The sequence below is a fragment of the Helicoverpa armigera genome, chromosome 3 (assembly GCF_030705265.1).
Source record: "Helicoverpa armigera isolate CAAS_96S chromosome 3, ASM3070526v1, whole genome shotgun sequence".
Taxonomy (NCBI): Eukaryota; Metazoa; Arthropoda; class Insecta; order Lepidoptera; family Noctuidae; genus Helicoverpa; species Helicoverpa armigera.
In genome coordinates, this window is record NC_087122.1 from 8,316,054 (window position 1) to 8,333,335 (window position 17,282).

At 39.5% G+C, this 17,282-nt stretch overlaps 1 protein-coding gene across 2 annotated transcripts in view; it reads left to right on the plus strand.

The window, feature by feature from the left end:
• LOC110375837 (uncharacterized) overlaps positions 1 to 17,282 on the plus strand; it is a 45,621-nt gene that overhangs the window by 5,472 nt on the left and 22,867 nt on the right. The window contains exon 1 of one of the 2 annotated variants that reach the window (XM_021334112.3): positions 8,524 to 8,771. The exons of the other annotated variant lie outside the window; for it this stretch is intronic. The gene's annotated coding sequence lies outside the window, so the exon portion shown is untranslated. Of the gene's footprint in view, positions 1 to 8,523; positions 8,772 to 17,282 lie in introns of those variants that run through there. 2 annotated transcript variants of the gene reach the window in all.

The following is a 17,282-nucleotide window of genomic DNA, read 5'->3' on the forward strand; positions in this document are numbered from 1 at the left end:
AAAGCAATGGGAACAGCCAGAACTAGCCCACCTGACGCGGGGGTGGTTAGATATAAATAATGTGCCAATTCCACCGTCCGGCTTTGTCGACACACTTGCAGTACATTGCCACGTTCAAATAAACGTTCTCGAAATAATGCTCCGTTGAATGGAAGCCAAATTATGGAAGTTGTGGTGTTGGATATCGGAAATCTTAAAAGCTTTGGCCATCTGGATGGTCAGGAAACGAAACCTCAAGAAGTATGTGCAGTAGTATTTATGTACTACATCGTAACTGGTCTGTTTGTTTATAAAATGACGTGAAACTTCCTTCACGGTCCTGATGTTATTACCGCAGTAAAAAGCCTTTTTTTACAATAGCCAATATAACTTTCGACGCCTTTTATTACATAGACCATTTTTATTCCGCTTTTGTGGGGGTGTCAACCGCACACCAAAATGCATAATAACAAAAACAACTTTGGACAAAACCATAAACTTTTTACCATATTCTCGTCGGTCATCTGTGTAGGAAGGCCTATTATAATAATGACCTTAATATTCATTTTTAGGGTTCCGTAGCCAAAATGGCAAAAACGGAACCCTTATAGTTTCGTCATGTCCGTCTGTCCGTCTGTCCGTCTGTCCGTCTGTCCGTCTGTCCGTCTGTCACAGCCGATTTACTCGGAAACTATAAGTACTACAGTGATGAAATTTGATGGGAATATGTGTTGTATGAACCGCTACAAAAATATGACACTAAATAGTAAAAAAAAGAATTGGGGGTGGGGCCCCCCATACATGTAACTGAGGGATGAAATTTTTTTTTTCGATGTACATACCCGTGTGGGGTATCAATGGAAAGGTCTTTTAAAATGATATAAAGTTTTCTAAAAAACATTTTTCTTAAAGTGAACGGTTTTTGAGATATCAGCTCTCAAAGTCGTAAAAAGTATGTCCCCCCCCCTCTATTTTTATAACTACGGGGTATAAAATTCTAAAAAAAATAGAGGTGATGCATGCTAATTAACTCTTTCAACGATTTTTGGTTTGATCAAAGTATCTCTTATAGTTTTTGAGATAGGTTGATTTAACTGTAATTTACGGAACCCTTCGTGCACGAGTCCGACTCGCACTTGGCCGGTTTTTTTCATCTAAGGCATAGCGTTGGATTCAATGCTAAGATATGGGCATAATGACTTGATTCTGATTTACATAATTATTTATAATATAACAAAAAATAGTATGATGCATTGTTTTATATAAAACTCGAGCGTGTACTTATTTACCGTGGGAACCCTAAACCATACACCGAATTATATTAACTTTAATGTTTTTATCGGAGTCAACAATTGGCTAGTTATTTCTAAGTGTAACGAGCTCACCAGTGTTCGGAACGAAGCAATGACGCCATTACCACAAGGATACTGTGAAATCACGTAAAACACAGTCATCGCGATACTAGTATAACAGGTGGGACGTGCAATACTGGTCGTTAGCATACTGTACCAGCGTGATATTCGGCAAGACCGGAATTCTGTCGTGTCAAATTTATGCTGTTTGCGACACGACGCAGCAGCAGTACGCAACCATGGCGAAATACACCTCTACTCTAACACCTCATTTATCTCTGTCTCCTCTAATATCAACCCGCGATGATACTTCACTATCAACATTTCAACAACCATCCGATCTCACGCTAATATTATTTCCACGTCCAATAGACATAATCCTCTCTTCATTGCTTTTCAATCTTCGACGGTGGTCTCATTTCCTTTCGTCAATAAAGAATAATGTAATGGTTTACCAGGATAAACTGTTCATTGTCAATGTAAGTTCAATCGAAAGGATTTAATGATAGAGCACGTTTTTCTTTGTCACGAATGTTACCAAGAGCGCGTTGACTGAAGGAGCAGTGAACTTTGCGGAGTGTCGAGGCTCTTCCACACCTGAGGTTTACTCGCACAGCCATTAGTTCCGACAATTTAAAGTTTCAAGATAGATATCACGTGCTTATCACACATTTGGTGGCCGAGGAAACTTAATGACGACACTATTAACTCCACATAGGATGAGAACGTTTATACTACTTTAACTTTTACTTAATAGGCACTCTTTCTAATGAAGCCATTACGACAAAAACTAATGACGCAATCTCTGCATTTCCGAGACTCGCATCCAATAAAAATGTACTTACCTTCATGAAGAATGTAATTGTTTACATACTTATCTTTTAAAAGCTTCCCGCAAGTCATCCAAGCAATAGCCTGAAAAATTGCGTTGTAATTGGTTTTCGATGAGAAAACGTATTATACGAGGGTACGAGTGCTTCAACTGCTTGATTGGCGTAATAATGAGTTCAAGTTTGTAATTAGGGACGAATAATTGCCACGGCCTAATAATGGTATTAATTACGAAGTCAATTCGTGTTTTCTCACACGAACGTGTGATATCATTTTGAGTAAGAAACACAATGTATTTGATATTCATTTGTTTTCGTTGTTATCTGAACAATTTTGATGGATGTTGTGAACGCGTTCACTTGCGTGTTCAAGTAATTTATTTCTGGTAGCCGAGTGGACTTTTACGGCGAAGTGAGTGACTATTTTAAGTGCTCCCGTCATGGCAGGCGGCATGCACTCGGCATCGGCATAGTCGTGAATCGTGACGAAACAACGCTTCACTTCAGCCGCTTGATAATTAACAAATTAGTTCCTCTGTTGAATTAATTTAAACCGAGATTTACTCACAACATCTATGTTAAGCCAATGATTCGCTGTGATATTAATTCCGCAGTCATTGACCACAGAGTTACTTTTGATGTCTCACATAAGCCTTAATCTACGTATCATTAATAATCGTGGTTCACGGATTCATTTTTTTATGACGAACAAGCAGACAAAAACAACAAAAAAACATAGCTATATATCTTCATCAAAGCTAAGTTACTTACAAGGTGATTTGGTGTTGCTATGGCAATGTTGTTCCATAACTTACAAGAAACAGCGGACCGAATGTAGTGCAATTATGCACTGTTAACGGTATAATAATTCTAGGGTATTGTTGGCCAACGCGGGGACTTGCAGCCCGTAATAATGGGACAAGCAGGTGGTACAAGTTTGCCTCTAAATGTTCCGACGAAAAAGCCTATTGTGCTGCATGACTTACTAGACTTAAATGGTTTTTGTGTAAGACGTCTTTAAATGAACGCATTATAGTGTTGAGTTCTTGTACATTACATGATGTTTAAACAGGTGATGCAATGAGAGTGTGTTATTGCTTGTCGTACGATAGACAATTCATTGTTAATCGTAATGCGTAGATTAACACAGTCAATTTACAAAATATTATTTCTAGGGCGCATTATTAGATCTGTAGTAGTAAACAATCATTCTAAATAGGTAACCGCATAATGAAATTTATAATATACAAAAGTTAAATGGCTCATTATTTACGGAAATAAAAGGACCATTGTTTTCTAAAATGACAAAATCCGAAAGGACCAAAACAATGTCAGTAACACTTGACATAAAAAGTGTTCAGCACAATTTTTTTTCACCGAAATGATTGCTTGCGGCCAGGTTTAGTATAATTGCGGGGCTTCTCACAATAAATAGTAGTCATTAGGGCCGCGGGCGAGAGCCATTATGTCACCGCCACCAGACTAACGCGCCAGTGCTCCGAGAGCCTTTGTAACACCACTTACACCTTTCAGAACTACAGGTTTTTCACACTAATTACTCGTCCTTACTCCACGTGTGTTTCACAGTTCTTCACAGTTCTAAATATCGTGTAGTATGCACTGTTTTGTTACGTAAAACTGCATTCGTTAAAATCGGAATACTCGGTTAAGAAATACGTATTTATTCTGAGAATGCGATATCATGAAGGTAAACGGGTCGTCTTGGTAACTGTCACTTCGTCATCATAAAGGCTAATGTCAGCGATTAAATAAAATGCTTTACATTAATTGCAACATCGCTTGACTGTGTGAATGAAAGTGTGGCTTTATGATACTTTGACCCTCGTTCACCTTGCTGACTGGATATTTTTCTAAACGGCGTGGTACTATGCTTGCATGGCTCGTACCGACACATGAAAAGAGGAATGGACCCCTCATTGTGTTTCATGATGATATTACTACAACTCAGTGAAAGCGGTATAAAGTGCAGCATAATGCAACTCATAGTTTATTACTGAAATGAAGACTTGTAATGCAAGCGAGGTGTCGTGAAGAAATGAGAATAATAATAAGTTTTATTGCTTTATGCAAAGTAGGTTCTGTTATTTATTATTATGAGGTTTAACATCTTTGATGCAATGCCGTCACTTGGTCTCGTGGTGCTTTTGATCAAGGTTTTGTACAACAACATAAAAATTTATTGGGTGACCCTTAACCTTTTATTTCCACAAAAGGTGTACTTATCGCTGACTTAAAAAATAAAGCAATGTAGACATGCGATGTGCTAGCGTAGTAATATTTCCGTGTAAGTCTGGGAAATAAAAGAAAGACTATAAAACGTTCCCGCGCCATTTATCAGTGAAGGGAAAATGCATGAGTAAGTAGCGGGCACAAGCCTTTTTGCGAGCTTTGTGGGTAATTGCCAACTTCCCGGTATTTTCCCTCAGCTTAATAAGCTGGCACTTTAATCATCTGAGTATGTGATAATCGTATCGAATCCCACAATTTAAACCTTCTCTTCTATATTACCTGCAATTACATTCTATGTATATTAACGTGTCTTCTGTCGTAGTTATTTAAGACAATACATATTCAATTCAAATCTGCTCTACTGTCTGTTGAAAAAATACTGTCTTGCAAGAAAATTATACCTATACATAATTATTAATTAATGAGAACAATGTCCGACAAAACATGAGTAATGATGACACTCAAAATCGAAGTACTCGTTCATTTTCAATTATGTTACTACTCATAAGGCTGTCTACAAACATACGATTAACACCAAACAATAACATTCTTCGATCCTTATAGAATCGTTGCATTTGAATATAATATGGCGGCTGTCGCGGGTGTCCTGAACAAAGGTAGCCTTGATATGTCAAGGACCGAACTAGACGCGGCGGTTGAGCCTGTGGTTTCTTCATACTACATTAGTTATAATTAACTGTGAAATGTTCTCGGTATATTGCAAAAACTAATTAAACTAAAGTCCCAGTTGTAAGTTGCTCATGTTTGGACGCAATATTTTGCTACTAATTTATTAATATTGCTCTAGATTTATCAGATTAGACCGCGTGGTTTGTATTTAAATATGTAATGCGGACTAATAAATCAACAAAAGTGATTTGCTCTGAATAAAGTTTATTAAATTGTACATTTTTTTCAGCTGATTTGTAAATCGACGACGTAAAATATGATTAAATAGCCAATGTTAATTCAATATGTTGACGATAAAATATCTGTCATGCAATAAAACTGGTATTCAACAGTGTTTTGCAATCCTGCTGCCAGTATCAATATCAACGTTTAACGATCCCAATACAATGTACTAATAAACGTAAATTAAATTAGTGAACAGTCGGACGGTCGTTGACGTTTTCTGACGTCGTTAAACCGCAAATATGTAAAGTTCCCATCGTGGAAGACACAAAAAGATGCATGCAACTAAAAATATTCAACAGAGATGATCTTCCATAAAGATTAAATAAGTACAGAAGTATATTTCGTGCATTTTATAAGTCAACTCAGCAGTTCAGGGTTACGATTAAGTCACGGCTACGTTTTTATAGCTTACGATCACGAAAACTAACAATACTGTGCTGTAAAAACTATCTATTTTGGAATAGACAAACGACTGCCCTCGTAAACATGTCAGCGTTATTACGACACGTCCAAAAGTTGTAAGTAGAATAATATTTCACGCTTATGCTGTGGCTACCTATGACTATATGCGTACGGGTGTATGTATGGATAGATAAATTGATGTTACAAAGCGCGTTTGACCGCGTAACAGGTGTCAAAACAATGCCAGATGGCTTGCAGCTCATTGACCGTATCTATAGTTTTTTTCGGAATATTCGAAACGTGGTAAATATGTATCTTTAGGTGATTTAAATCTCTTCTCTCATTCAGTCAAGGTAGAGAACAAAAGTACGTCTAAAACTAATTTTTACATTATTAAATAGGTATAAGGGTAGCCCAATGGAGCTTTCCAACAGTAAAATAATAAAAACCCTGGGTACCTGCTTAAAAAGCTAAAATGAATAAAATTACCATAAAAATACAATTAGTAGTCTCTGAAATCCACGGCCACAATTTGTTTTTTCGATTACAACGCCTAAATACATATTTATATTTACGCTATAAATGAGTCCCTTTATAATGACACTTTGTGATTCCTGTGAATTCCTTCGCATCCGGACCACCCTGTGACCTTCCCCAAAAGATATGTATCTCCATAATATAATTTTCCTTAAACCTCATACAGTTTATTTCGTATTCTATCATATTAATAGGCATGAGTACTACGTTAAGTAGCGTCCTACATTTTCACAAAAGCTTCCATCCACTCTGCCGTAAACATAAGCTTACAAAATCTGCACCTGCTGAAAACTAGAGTACCCACTGAAATGTTTGATATACCGCATGTTCACACAAAATGAAATTTCGTAACTACTTAAATCATGATTATGAAATTTGACTGAAAATAAAGCTGTGTACATAAAGTGCAGAGGAGAATATCAGCTCGATCGATATACCAGGTAATCGGATTTGCCGGCCGTTCCCCTGACACTCCAGGAAGTGACCCCACTCAACGGAAGAGTGAACTCAATAAGCCTTTATTTTCCCTTTATATTTGTCCCATATTCCTCTGAAAGGAAATGCACGCGTCGCCTAACGTGGTGGCCATGTGTGAAAATTGATTTTGTTTCACTTTTGTTTATGGTAATTAAATAACCTTTCAATTTGCGAATGTTGGCACTGTGTCACGAATTGGAAGGGTCAGTAGCTCTGTGAGATCCATTGTTAAAATCGTTGCTGTTTTGTTTTGCCTGATGACAGCTCGTGAATGGAACCATCACTAATTTTAATGATCCCAAAATATTTTGTCAAGTTATTTTTAGTACATCTCAAAATACAATGAATGACATCACCGTCACGTGTTGGCCAGCCCTCGTTAAACTGGACATAAAAACAAACACGAGTCCAGGTTTTTTTGCAACTTCTACAGATTTTTAAACCATGTCAATTACAAAAACTCGGTGAGAAACTACATTGTTCTTTACAGAACCGGACCTTAATATGGTATGTGTTAATTGTTTACAACAATAACGAAATCTTTTACGGTATGCTTCAAACAATTCACGTTTTGGAAGCTGACTGTATTATATTCTCACGAAACGAAACTGGACACGTTTGAAATAAAATGACAATGCTGTGCTAAGTGTAGTACAATTCGATCAATGGCCAACATAATCAGACCCTGCAAGATGTCATATGACATAAGTCTACATTTGTCGAATCAAGTCCATTTAAAATTAGTTCTTCATTCTGCCGGGTGCCAATTTATATTGGTTCTTTACACAGCCTGATGAGTTAGCGAAACATTGTGTCACAATGTCTTCATGTTTTCGTGATCCCTTAATGGAAATCTTTGTGTACAAAGCGTTGTACCTTGGAATGCAAATGTGCTCAGTATGCGTCATCGACAGGTATGGATCTATTTAATTTTGTAATTGACACCGTCCTAGGTTTAAGTCTCGATAGATTATGGTAATGCTCCACAGGATCATATTTAGCTTGACACAGTTCAGATTAGCTACGGTCCATATAAGAAAACCCAGCTCAAGCTACTCAAAATTAGATCTATCCAAACTAATTGAAGTCTGATAACTAATTTTGAATTCTGACAGTTTGATTTATCCAGGATTCAGGTTATGTCAGGTTCATCTAGATTGAATCTTCAATACATTCGATTAGATACCAGTATTTATGTCTCAACCTGTTTCGATTGCCGATCGCGAGGTAACATGATACGAGTATGTCTATAAGCTATTTAATTTTTTACTTCGAAATTATTATGCTGAATATTTCTTTACTGCTGTTATTAAAAATAGAGAATATTGAAGACTATTAGTTAGGCACATAAAATAGATAGTATATTTCGAATTTCATCTCCTTATTGCAGAGAATATAAAACAATCAGACACCAAAATAAATTCATCTTTTTGATACATATCACGTAACATTATCCTATTACATACGTAAATGTTGATATTATTCCGTTTCTATGTATCGACAAGATATTTCCGTGGAGATTTACGGCTCCTCAATATCACCTGGATATTATAATCTCATTCTTGGATGAAATTTGTTCACGTGCGAGAAATCCCGCCTGACAACGTATCTCGACTCAGACGACGTTTACTTTACTAATGTAGAATATATCCTCCGTCGCGCCTGCCCAAGCGTGATCCATGTCATCCTTTCGTTTCGGTATTAGCTTGCATTTTGGAAGTAAGACGGCAATGTACGGCTAGTTTATCGATATTGTCTAGATGATCAGCGATACGCGCGGGCCGCTCTAACCGCGGTGTCGACAAAATAACTTTAGTTCCGTGGAGAGTTCCCATCGAAGTGAACGTTCCGAGTCGCGCGAAGATACTGCGGCATTGCTTACATAGTTCTGTTAAGTGAACTGATAAAAATAAGTGTTTTGACGAATTTATATTAGTTCAGTGTTTATGTGACCACGTGGCTTTCATATTTTGTGTTACAAAACTTGTTAAGTGTTGAACTGTTCTTCGCAACTTTGAGATACTTTAAGGTATGTTACAGACTTGTTTTGAGTTTATTTATTTTTTTTTATTATAATCTTCTGACATTAAATATTTCTATCATTAGTCAAATAAAAATAGGTGTGTGCAAGTTATATTACTTGTATAACTTCTTATTTTTTATTTGTGTCAACTTTAACATAACCACATACCAAGATAATGACTAACAACAAGGTATTAAAATGCATTTATAAATGACAAATTCGTGTTTCCTTTGACAGGATGAAAAAATATAATTTTACTCTTAAAAAAAACTTAGCAATTACCTATGTATACTAAAATCTGAATTAATTGTCAATAACTTAGTTTATCCTGATACTGATCAAACTGAATCTTAAAGATATTAAATCACATTTATTACATGATTTCAGGTTAATTCACTCAACATATTAAATACGAACTCGTTCCCAATACAGTTTTTGTCGATTTTCATAGATTATCATAACAAACTGTTATACGAAACTGTGGCAAATCAAGTTACGTTATTATGCGCTCAATTGCGTGAATGATTTTAATGAGATTATGTGGTAATTAGTCATCGATTATGTATATCTGTTTTACATATGAGTTTATGTATTATTGCATGATAAGCTGATCTTCGTGTCAAGACGTCAAGTACAAAAAATGCAGCGCAACCGATTTGCGCAAGAAATAAACGCTGATGATTTTTTGTGGACATTTGTAATAAGTTAGTAGGTAAATTCTATTATTAGAATATTACCTATTATATTTATTATCGAATCTAATTTAAGAAAAATACCTTCCTCTCTTTTTATACAGATTTTTACTAATGCAATAAAATATAATATAATAGGTATAATAAAAATAGTTTTGTATTACGTGATAACCACTCAATATTTAACCGGTTTATTTTTATATTAAACTGAACCGCAAGTCTTAACAAATTTTGAATTATTATCTCCGTATACAAAATCGAATTAAATAAGATCTTGCATCAAAATGTTTGATGACTTGTCTATCAAAAGATTACAAGTTACGACACATAGATATAAGAATGTCCGTATGCGATGACAAATCGGTAGTAATCAGGTAATTTTTAATCAATACTCATGTTATTGGAATTTCTATAAACGGATTTAGGTAACATTCTTATACACAGACATTATATTACAAAACGGAACTTTTGTTTACGGGATCAAAATGGTGGGTACCGTTTTATCGTAATCTTAATGGTGTGAAATTTTAGTATTATGTAAGATGCTCTTCCACTTAAAATAAATGTTTATATTCCCATGTTCTTGCCGAATTTCTTATCTAAAATTGTTTTAAAGAAGTATCTTGTAAGGAGGCTCAAAAAAGTTGGAAGGACCCAGTTTAACAAGACAATTTAGGTCAAACTTAATAGCAACCTATCTAATAGTATCTTTAAAAAAGATTTATGTAAAGAAGCCGGGCACCTTGAAAGGGTCGTCCGGCTTATAAAAAACATTTTTCTTAAAACTATTTTTCTTGGTTGAGGAAGATACAGCGCCCGCAGGGAAGAAAACATTTTTGCAACGAAAGCTTATGAATATAAATTTTGAAATGTATCACGTGTAGGTAAGTTTAAAAATAACTTTAGAAAATCTAAAAGTAACTTTGGAAGGAACGCCTTACGACCGTCACTGAGGCGATGACAACCTTGTGAAAAACTTTTCACACCTTTAGAGACCTTTCAGCTTTCACAGCCCCATATGTGCCCGGGGGTTAACTTCGAAGCTTCCTGAACTACTCCACTACATTTTACTACTGACCTACGAAGAATTTTAAATCATTTTCCAATATAGCAACCATAAAAGGTCTACCTTTTCAACCTCCATGATTCGTTCCAAATTACTTTTGAATCTCTTTCGTGTAAACTCCTTGGAGGAGTAATCGAAACTTTTTTATAAAGCTACGCGTTTGAGGTCGAGGTGATTTAACACTTCACTTGCCGTTTATGTTTCCGTCATTAGCTTATTGTTGTGAACTGGGACAAACTATTATTTTGTCACCTTGTGTCTTTGTAGCTATTAAAATAACTTTAATATCTTCACACATACATTTACGACCTCGCTCTGTTGTTGCCGCCGGGAAATGCATGATTTACGTCGTACGGGAATGAACATTCCGGGGCATGATAAAGGAACGTTGTAGGACGTTAAAATTAAGTGTGCGCGGATTAACGATGCTTTCTCTCTGAGAACAGAAGTCATTGCCGGTGCCTGTGAATAGAAACGTCAATAGATTCCAGTAAGCCGTCCTTTGATGAGAGCGCAAAGGAACAGAACGTCGCACATACTAAATAAACATCATAACTTATAATATGAACGCGATAATAACTTTATATTCCGCGATTTAATAATAGCCATTCAACCGTTTTTAATAAAATTGGCGCAGCCGGATAAGGACAAAGGAAGTATCCTTTGCATAAAAAGTATTTCATCCGGCTACCCTTAAATTTCTATAGAAGGCGGAGGAGACCGCGTTGAATAGCCAATATGCATTTTATAAGCATAGCTTGAATAATATTTAGTAAGGTCTTATATTCTTCCTCAAGTATAATTACGTTGTAACTACTTCGTTGCTAGTCAAAGTCTAAAAAGCTAACCTATGTGGTGACACTTGACGTTATGATAATAATTTATCTCAATTAAAATAAAATTATCTCATACACCTTCAAAGATCTCAAAGTCTCATAGGTCAAATAACCATTCTAATGTATGTAAATCTAATAGTTAGTGTTATCAATCGCTGATAAGATAGCAATAACGCACTGAGTGAGACATAGAAGATAAAACCATATTAAACTTTACTTATCAATATTTTCTTTCTCTCGAGATCCTTGGAAGTGAGTGAAAGGCATATCATTGCATTATCTCATTTTTCTTTATATTGACTACCTCTTTATCAGAAACTCTTATGAAACAATAGCATTCTTCGAGTAAGAAGTCACAACAGTAGCGCACAATACTCGTGCGTAGTTTCTCATTCGTACTCTATCTATTGTAATGAGTAACACTCTCGTATGAACTGGCTTCCCATCAATAGAGATGTCAAAGAAAGGTAATGCGAGATAGTTACGCGTCTTACTTTCACAACATTGTCACGACAACTCATACATCGAGTGCTGCATACCATAATCTAATCGCATTCGATTCAAGATAGTTTGCTATCTGCATACAAACTTCTTCTCGAATTACGAAATTTATTATTGCACGATACGTTCGACGTAATCGATACATCGTCACGTTTACATTGTGAACATCGATATAACATTCACCTGGTTTTTAATTCAGTTAATTGAAAACTACCGCCATTTGTTTTGAGACAGCATGATTGATACAACTGCTGTGTTATAACGTTTTATCGTGATTACTCTTTTGTTTCTTGTAAAACTTAGTATAGAAAACAAAAGAGGAACATTTTTATCTAAACTTGTCAAGTTGATCGATAGCTTGGTGTGGGAAGAAGTGTACCTATTTTGTTTCTAAGCTTCAAATAGCGTAATAAAAATAATGAAAACGTCTAATTAATTACCTCTTCAACATTTCCTATCGATAAAGAAAGCAGAGTATACAATGTGTAGATGTTTTTCTTGACGTTCAATTGTTTATAAGCTTTCCTCATTTTAATTGGTTTATACAAGTTGATTAATTACCGAGTCGAGTACTAAATGTCGCGTTGATAAAGTATAGAGAAACAGTAAAATAAGCTTTTTATGACCTGGGAGCAGATGAGTAGACATTTATTAATTTACGTATGGGAAATTTTTCATTTTACGATGAGTACCTTGAATGTTATAAAATTAAAATAAATTCATAAAACATTAGGCAAAAGTAATTCGAATAGTGACACATACTTTTTTCTGAGAAAAATACTTCGGGTTTTCCTATGTTTACCCACCGTGGAAACTTAATGAGAAATAGGTAGTAATGTAATTATTTTTTTATGAGAAATCCACTTACTGTTTGGTTTTACGCTAAACCAACAAAGGTCGTACAAAACCACTGGAAACGGTAAACAAATACATAACTAAGGATCAGACCGCAGTTACAGCCTTATTTATTTGTCTAGATCCGCCTTAACCTCGCTATTCAAGTTTATTAAGAGATAAATTCTATGACTCATTAACTTCGTAAAACTAAGTTATTCAATTAAACGAGTAACTGTTGTCTTCATTTTCAGCAAATTAGATTTTTAGGAAAAATTGCGCAAGTAACGAACTTTTGACAGTAACGGTAAGTATATATCAGTAATTCTTGTTTGTTTTTTTTTCAATCCAGCCCAGCTTGACATTTTTACAATACCTACGATAACGTTATCCTGATTCATCATTATCATCTGCCCAGCCTTTTCCCTATATTGGGTGTTTAACAAGATGCACCTTTTTTTTTTTTGTTGTCGCTGGGCTAAAAATGCTATTACGCATCCCCTTCCCGTCGGGGGACGGGAGAGGGGTATGTGGGACTCCCCGGTTAAATCGTTTCCGGTATACCCACTAAAAAGGCCCAGCGGCACTCCGACCTCGCCTGAGTGGAGGGGGTCTGGGAATCTATGGCGTCCAGTCCCCCACCGGCGATTGCCCGCCTTACGGCAGGCCCCTCATACCTCCCTCTAGTAGGGAAGGGTCCTTATAATGGCCGGAGCGCAGGGGTTGATCCTTGTGATGCAGGCGGTGGCGCCCCCGTGCCTGTCGCCCGCTGATCACCCCCCGGGGCGGATGGGGACGGACATCGTGTTTGTCGTCTTCTGCCCCTTCTTCGTCTGCGAAGCGGCACCGCGAGAGGGTCGTTCTCCCGCATGCGCTCCGCCGCTTCCTTCTGTGACATAATGTCCTCACAGAAGGAGGCTACCGCTTCCCATGCCTCCTCACTTCCCAGCATGGCGGCAATCACGCTGGGAAGCGAGAGGTCGTTCCCGACCACTGTCATCAGGGCGCGGCGGGGTTCAGCCCACGATGAGCACACCTGAAGTGTGTGCTCTGCTGTATCCACCGTGGCTTCGCAGTGGTGACACTGTGGAGTCTCTTCCCTCCCAATCCGGTGCAGGTACGATCCGAAGCAGCCATGCCCGGACAGTACCTGCACCAGACGCATCGAAAGGCACCCATGCCGCCGATCGAGCCATCCGTTCAGGACAGGCCCAACGGCATCCAGCGTCCAGCGCCCGTACGTTGCCGAGGCAAGGTCTTCGGCCCAGTGCAGAGTTATTGCCTCCCTTGCCTCCTCACGCACCTCTTCCTTTTCTATCGGGTCTGGGCGCCGGTTTAGCGCCTTCTGCGCCACCGTCCAGTCGTACACTCTGGCGAGCACCCATGCCTCGAGCTCCCAGGGAGGGGTTCCCGCCAGAACGCACGCCGCCGCGAAGCTCACCGTGCGATACGCTCGCCACCCGCTGTGCAATGGCCCTTTGTGGCCTGCGGATGGCAGCGGCGTTCACTCGACTGGACAATGAGTCTGCCCAGATTGGGGCCCCGTACAGTGCCATACTTTTGAGTATGCCGGCGTATAGACGCCGGCATTGGTCGCCGGGCCTCCCGATGTTTGGGAGGAGCCATGAGAGGGCGCCCGCGGTCCTCATCAGGCGCGTCGACAAGCCGCTGAAGTGTGCTCTGAAGCGCCATCTACTGTCTAGGACTATGCCCAGATATTTCATCTGGGGCTGTACCTCAATGCGGACACCCTCCACATGGATATGAGCGTCGGGCGGTTGGTGCTGCCGAGACCCATGGAAGAACACGGCCTCGGTCTTGTGCAGCGCCACCGTCAGCCCTAGGCGGGAGATTCTGTCCACCACTTGAGAACCGCCCGCCGAGGCCAAGCTGGCCGCCTCTCCAAAATTTCTCCCTCGGGCAGTCAGAAGGGTGTCGTCTGCATAGCAGATGACAGAAGTGCCACGGGGAGGATGCCCTCAAAGCCAGTCGAATCCGATGTTCCAAAGGAGTGGCCCTAGAACAGAACCCTGCGGGACACCGGACTCGACGACGTAACGTCGGAGCTGGGCCGACTTGTCCACAAGGATGACTGTACGGTCCCTTAAGTAGTCAGCCAAAGTCCCCGCAGATACGGGGCACCCCATGGAAGCGGAGGGCCTCCAGTATGGTGGAGTGAGGAATTGAGTTGAAGGCGTTGGCTATGTCGAATGACACAGCCAGCAGTCCATCTCCTGCATCCATCGCCTCCCTCACCTGGCCCTTGAGTCGGGACAGGGCATCAATTGTCGAACGTTCAGCTCGAAAACCAAACTGAGCGTCCGCTAGATCTGGGCCAGTTGTGCTCAGATGCCTGGTGATACGGGCAGCGAGGATCCTCTCGAACATTTTACCGACCTCATCCAGTAAAACGATGGGTCGGTATGCCGATGGGGAGTCCACCGGCCGCCCTTCCTTCCGAAGAAGGCACAACTGGCCCTCCTTCCATGGCTTTGGGAACCTCTCACACGTCAGGCACGCACTGAAGAGGTCCCGAAACCTTTCTCCCATCTGGGAGGCGGTGATGGCCACCACCTTTGCGGGAACGCCGTCTGGACCTGGGGCCGTCTTTTTTCCCCTGAGGCAGAAAACTGCCTTCTCCACCTCGTCCTCCGTAACCGGCGGGACCTCCTCGGCCGATGGAGCCGCACCCTGCGGGGCGCTCATCACGGGTGGAGTGAAGTTGTCCCTGCGCGGAAACAGGGACTGAACAACCCCATCCAGTAACGACGGCTCGAGGGTCTCGGCAACTGGGGGACCGTACGGGCGCAATTTGTTGCGTGCCGCCTTGTAGGGCCTCCCAAAGGGATCCATGTCCAGACCCTCAAGCATCTCCGCCCTCGCGCGATCCTGGGCTGTGCCCATTTGAGCCGTCAATGTTGACTTGGCCTCTATGTAGGCTGCATAGAGGCGGTCCTCGTTGTCGAGGTCGCGAAGGCGCCGCCGCCTGCTTCTTGTGTAGGCCCGCCTGGCTGCCACACAGGCGGCCCGTAGATCCCCCAACTCCTCCGACCACCAATAGACGGCGCGCCTAGGAGGCGGACGATGAGACAGAGGCATGCTAGAGTTGCACACCTCGGTCAGGGAGACCCTTAAATGGGCCGCTGTGGCGTCCACATCCCGGACTACTACAGGAGGGGACAGCCAGTCCTGGACGAAAGCCGCCTCTGTAGCGGCCTCCCGGTCTAGGCGGGAGAGCGCCCACCGAACAAGATGCACCTGAGTAACACCATACCGGATCAATCGTACTGTTACTTCGGTAGCCACGAACTCCTCATCTAGACACACGGCAGTGTGTCCGCCAAGTTCGAGCAAAAAAGGCGACACACCGGCCGTGGGTTATATTACACGAACCATTTCGGGCCAAATTCGACCCCCCTGTAACTCAAAATCTATTTTATTTACGCATATCAAATTTCTAGTATCTGTTGAGACCCCCTCACTTATCTAAAATACAAAATTTCATTAATATACCTATTGTAGGTCTTGAGATATTGACGTCAGAAAATCGCTATTTTTACTATACACTGATTCACTTATTCACTTATTCACTTATTCACTGATTCACTGACTCACTCATCAAAAACCTAGACCACTTCCAATGGTCGTATTGACTTGAAATTTGGCATGGAGGTAGGTCTTTATGTCAAGGTAAAGGGAAAAATCTGAAAATGGCCAAGTGTGAGTCGGTTTCAAAATAATCAAGGTGTTTTATACCCGGTGTAAATTTATACCCCTAAGGAACTAAAACGAACTAAATTTATCTATATTTATATAATATATCTTCGAATGGTACAAAGGTTTGTATTTAGTCAAAGTAAAGTAAAAATCTGAAAACGGCCAAGTGTGAATCACTTTCGAAAATAACGAATGTGTAACTTTGATCCACGAACATAATATAATATATGATAACATGTCATGTCAGTCAGTTGGTAAATCTAGTCATAGTTAATCTAGTTCATTTCTTTGTAAGAAACATAGTGCATATTAAAAAATCTAAAAGATAGTATAAATGAGACATTTCTTTAACTAACTTCATCATAAGAAAAAATAAAATAAACAACCTTACAAAATAAATGAAATCCCACCCAAAACAAAATGTGAAAGACTGCCAAGTTCGATAATATGGGAATGCTTCGCCTATAAAAGAAGTGAGATCTGAATAAGTACCAAGTTCCATGCACATACCTCAGTTAAAAATAGTTACTTTTTAATGATGATTACTTGGCAAGTTTTAATAGAAAATTAAATACTTGATTCATTGCGTTTAGTAGGTTTAAAACAAGGTGTATGAAAACTTGCCAAGTAACATCATTAAAAAGTAACTATTTTTAACTGAGGTATGTGTATGGAACTTGGTACTTATTCAGATCTCACTTCTTTTATAGGCGAAGCATTCCCATATTATCGAACTTGGCAGTCTTTCACATTTTTGTTTTGGGTGGGATACATTACACCAATTAAAACTGACTATGGCTTTAAACCTATTTCCCAAGAAGACCTAGGTGTAGATTGATTCTCTTGAATAATATAACTGTTTTAAAAATAA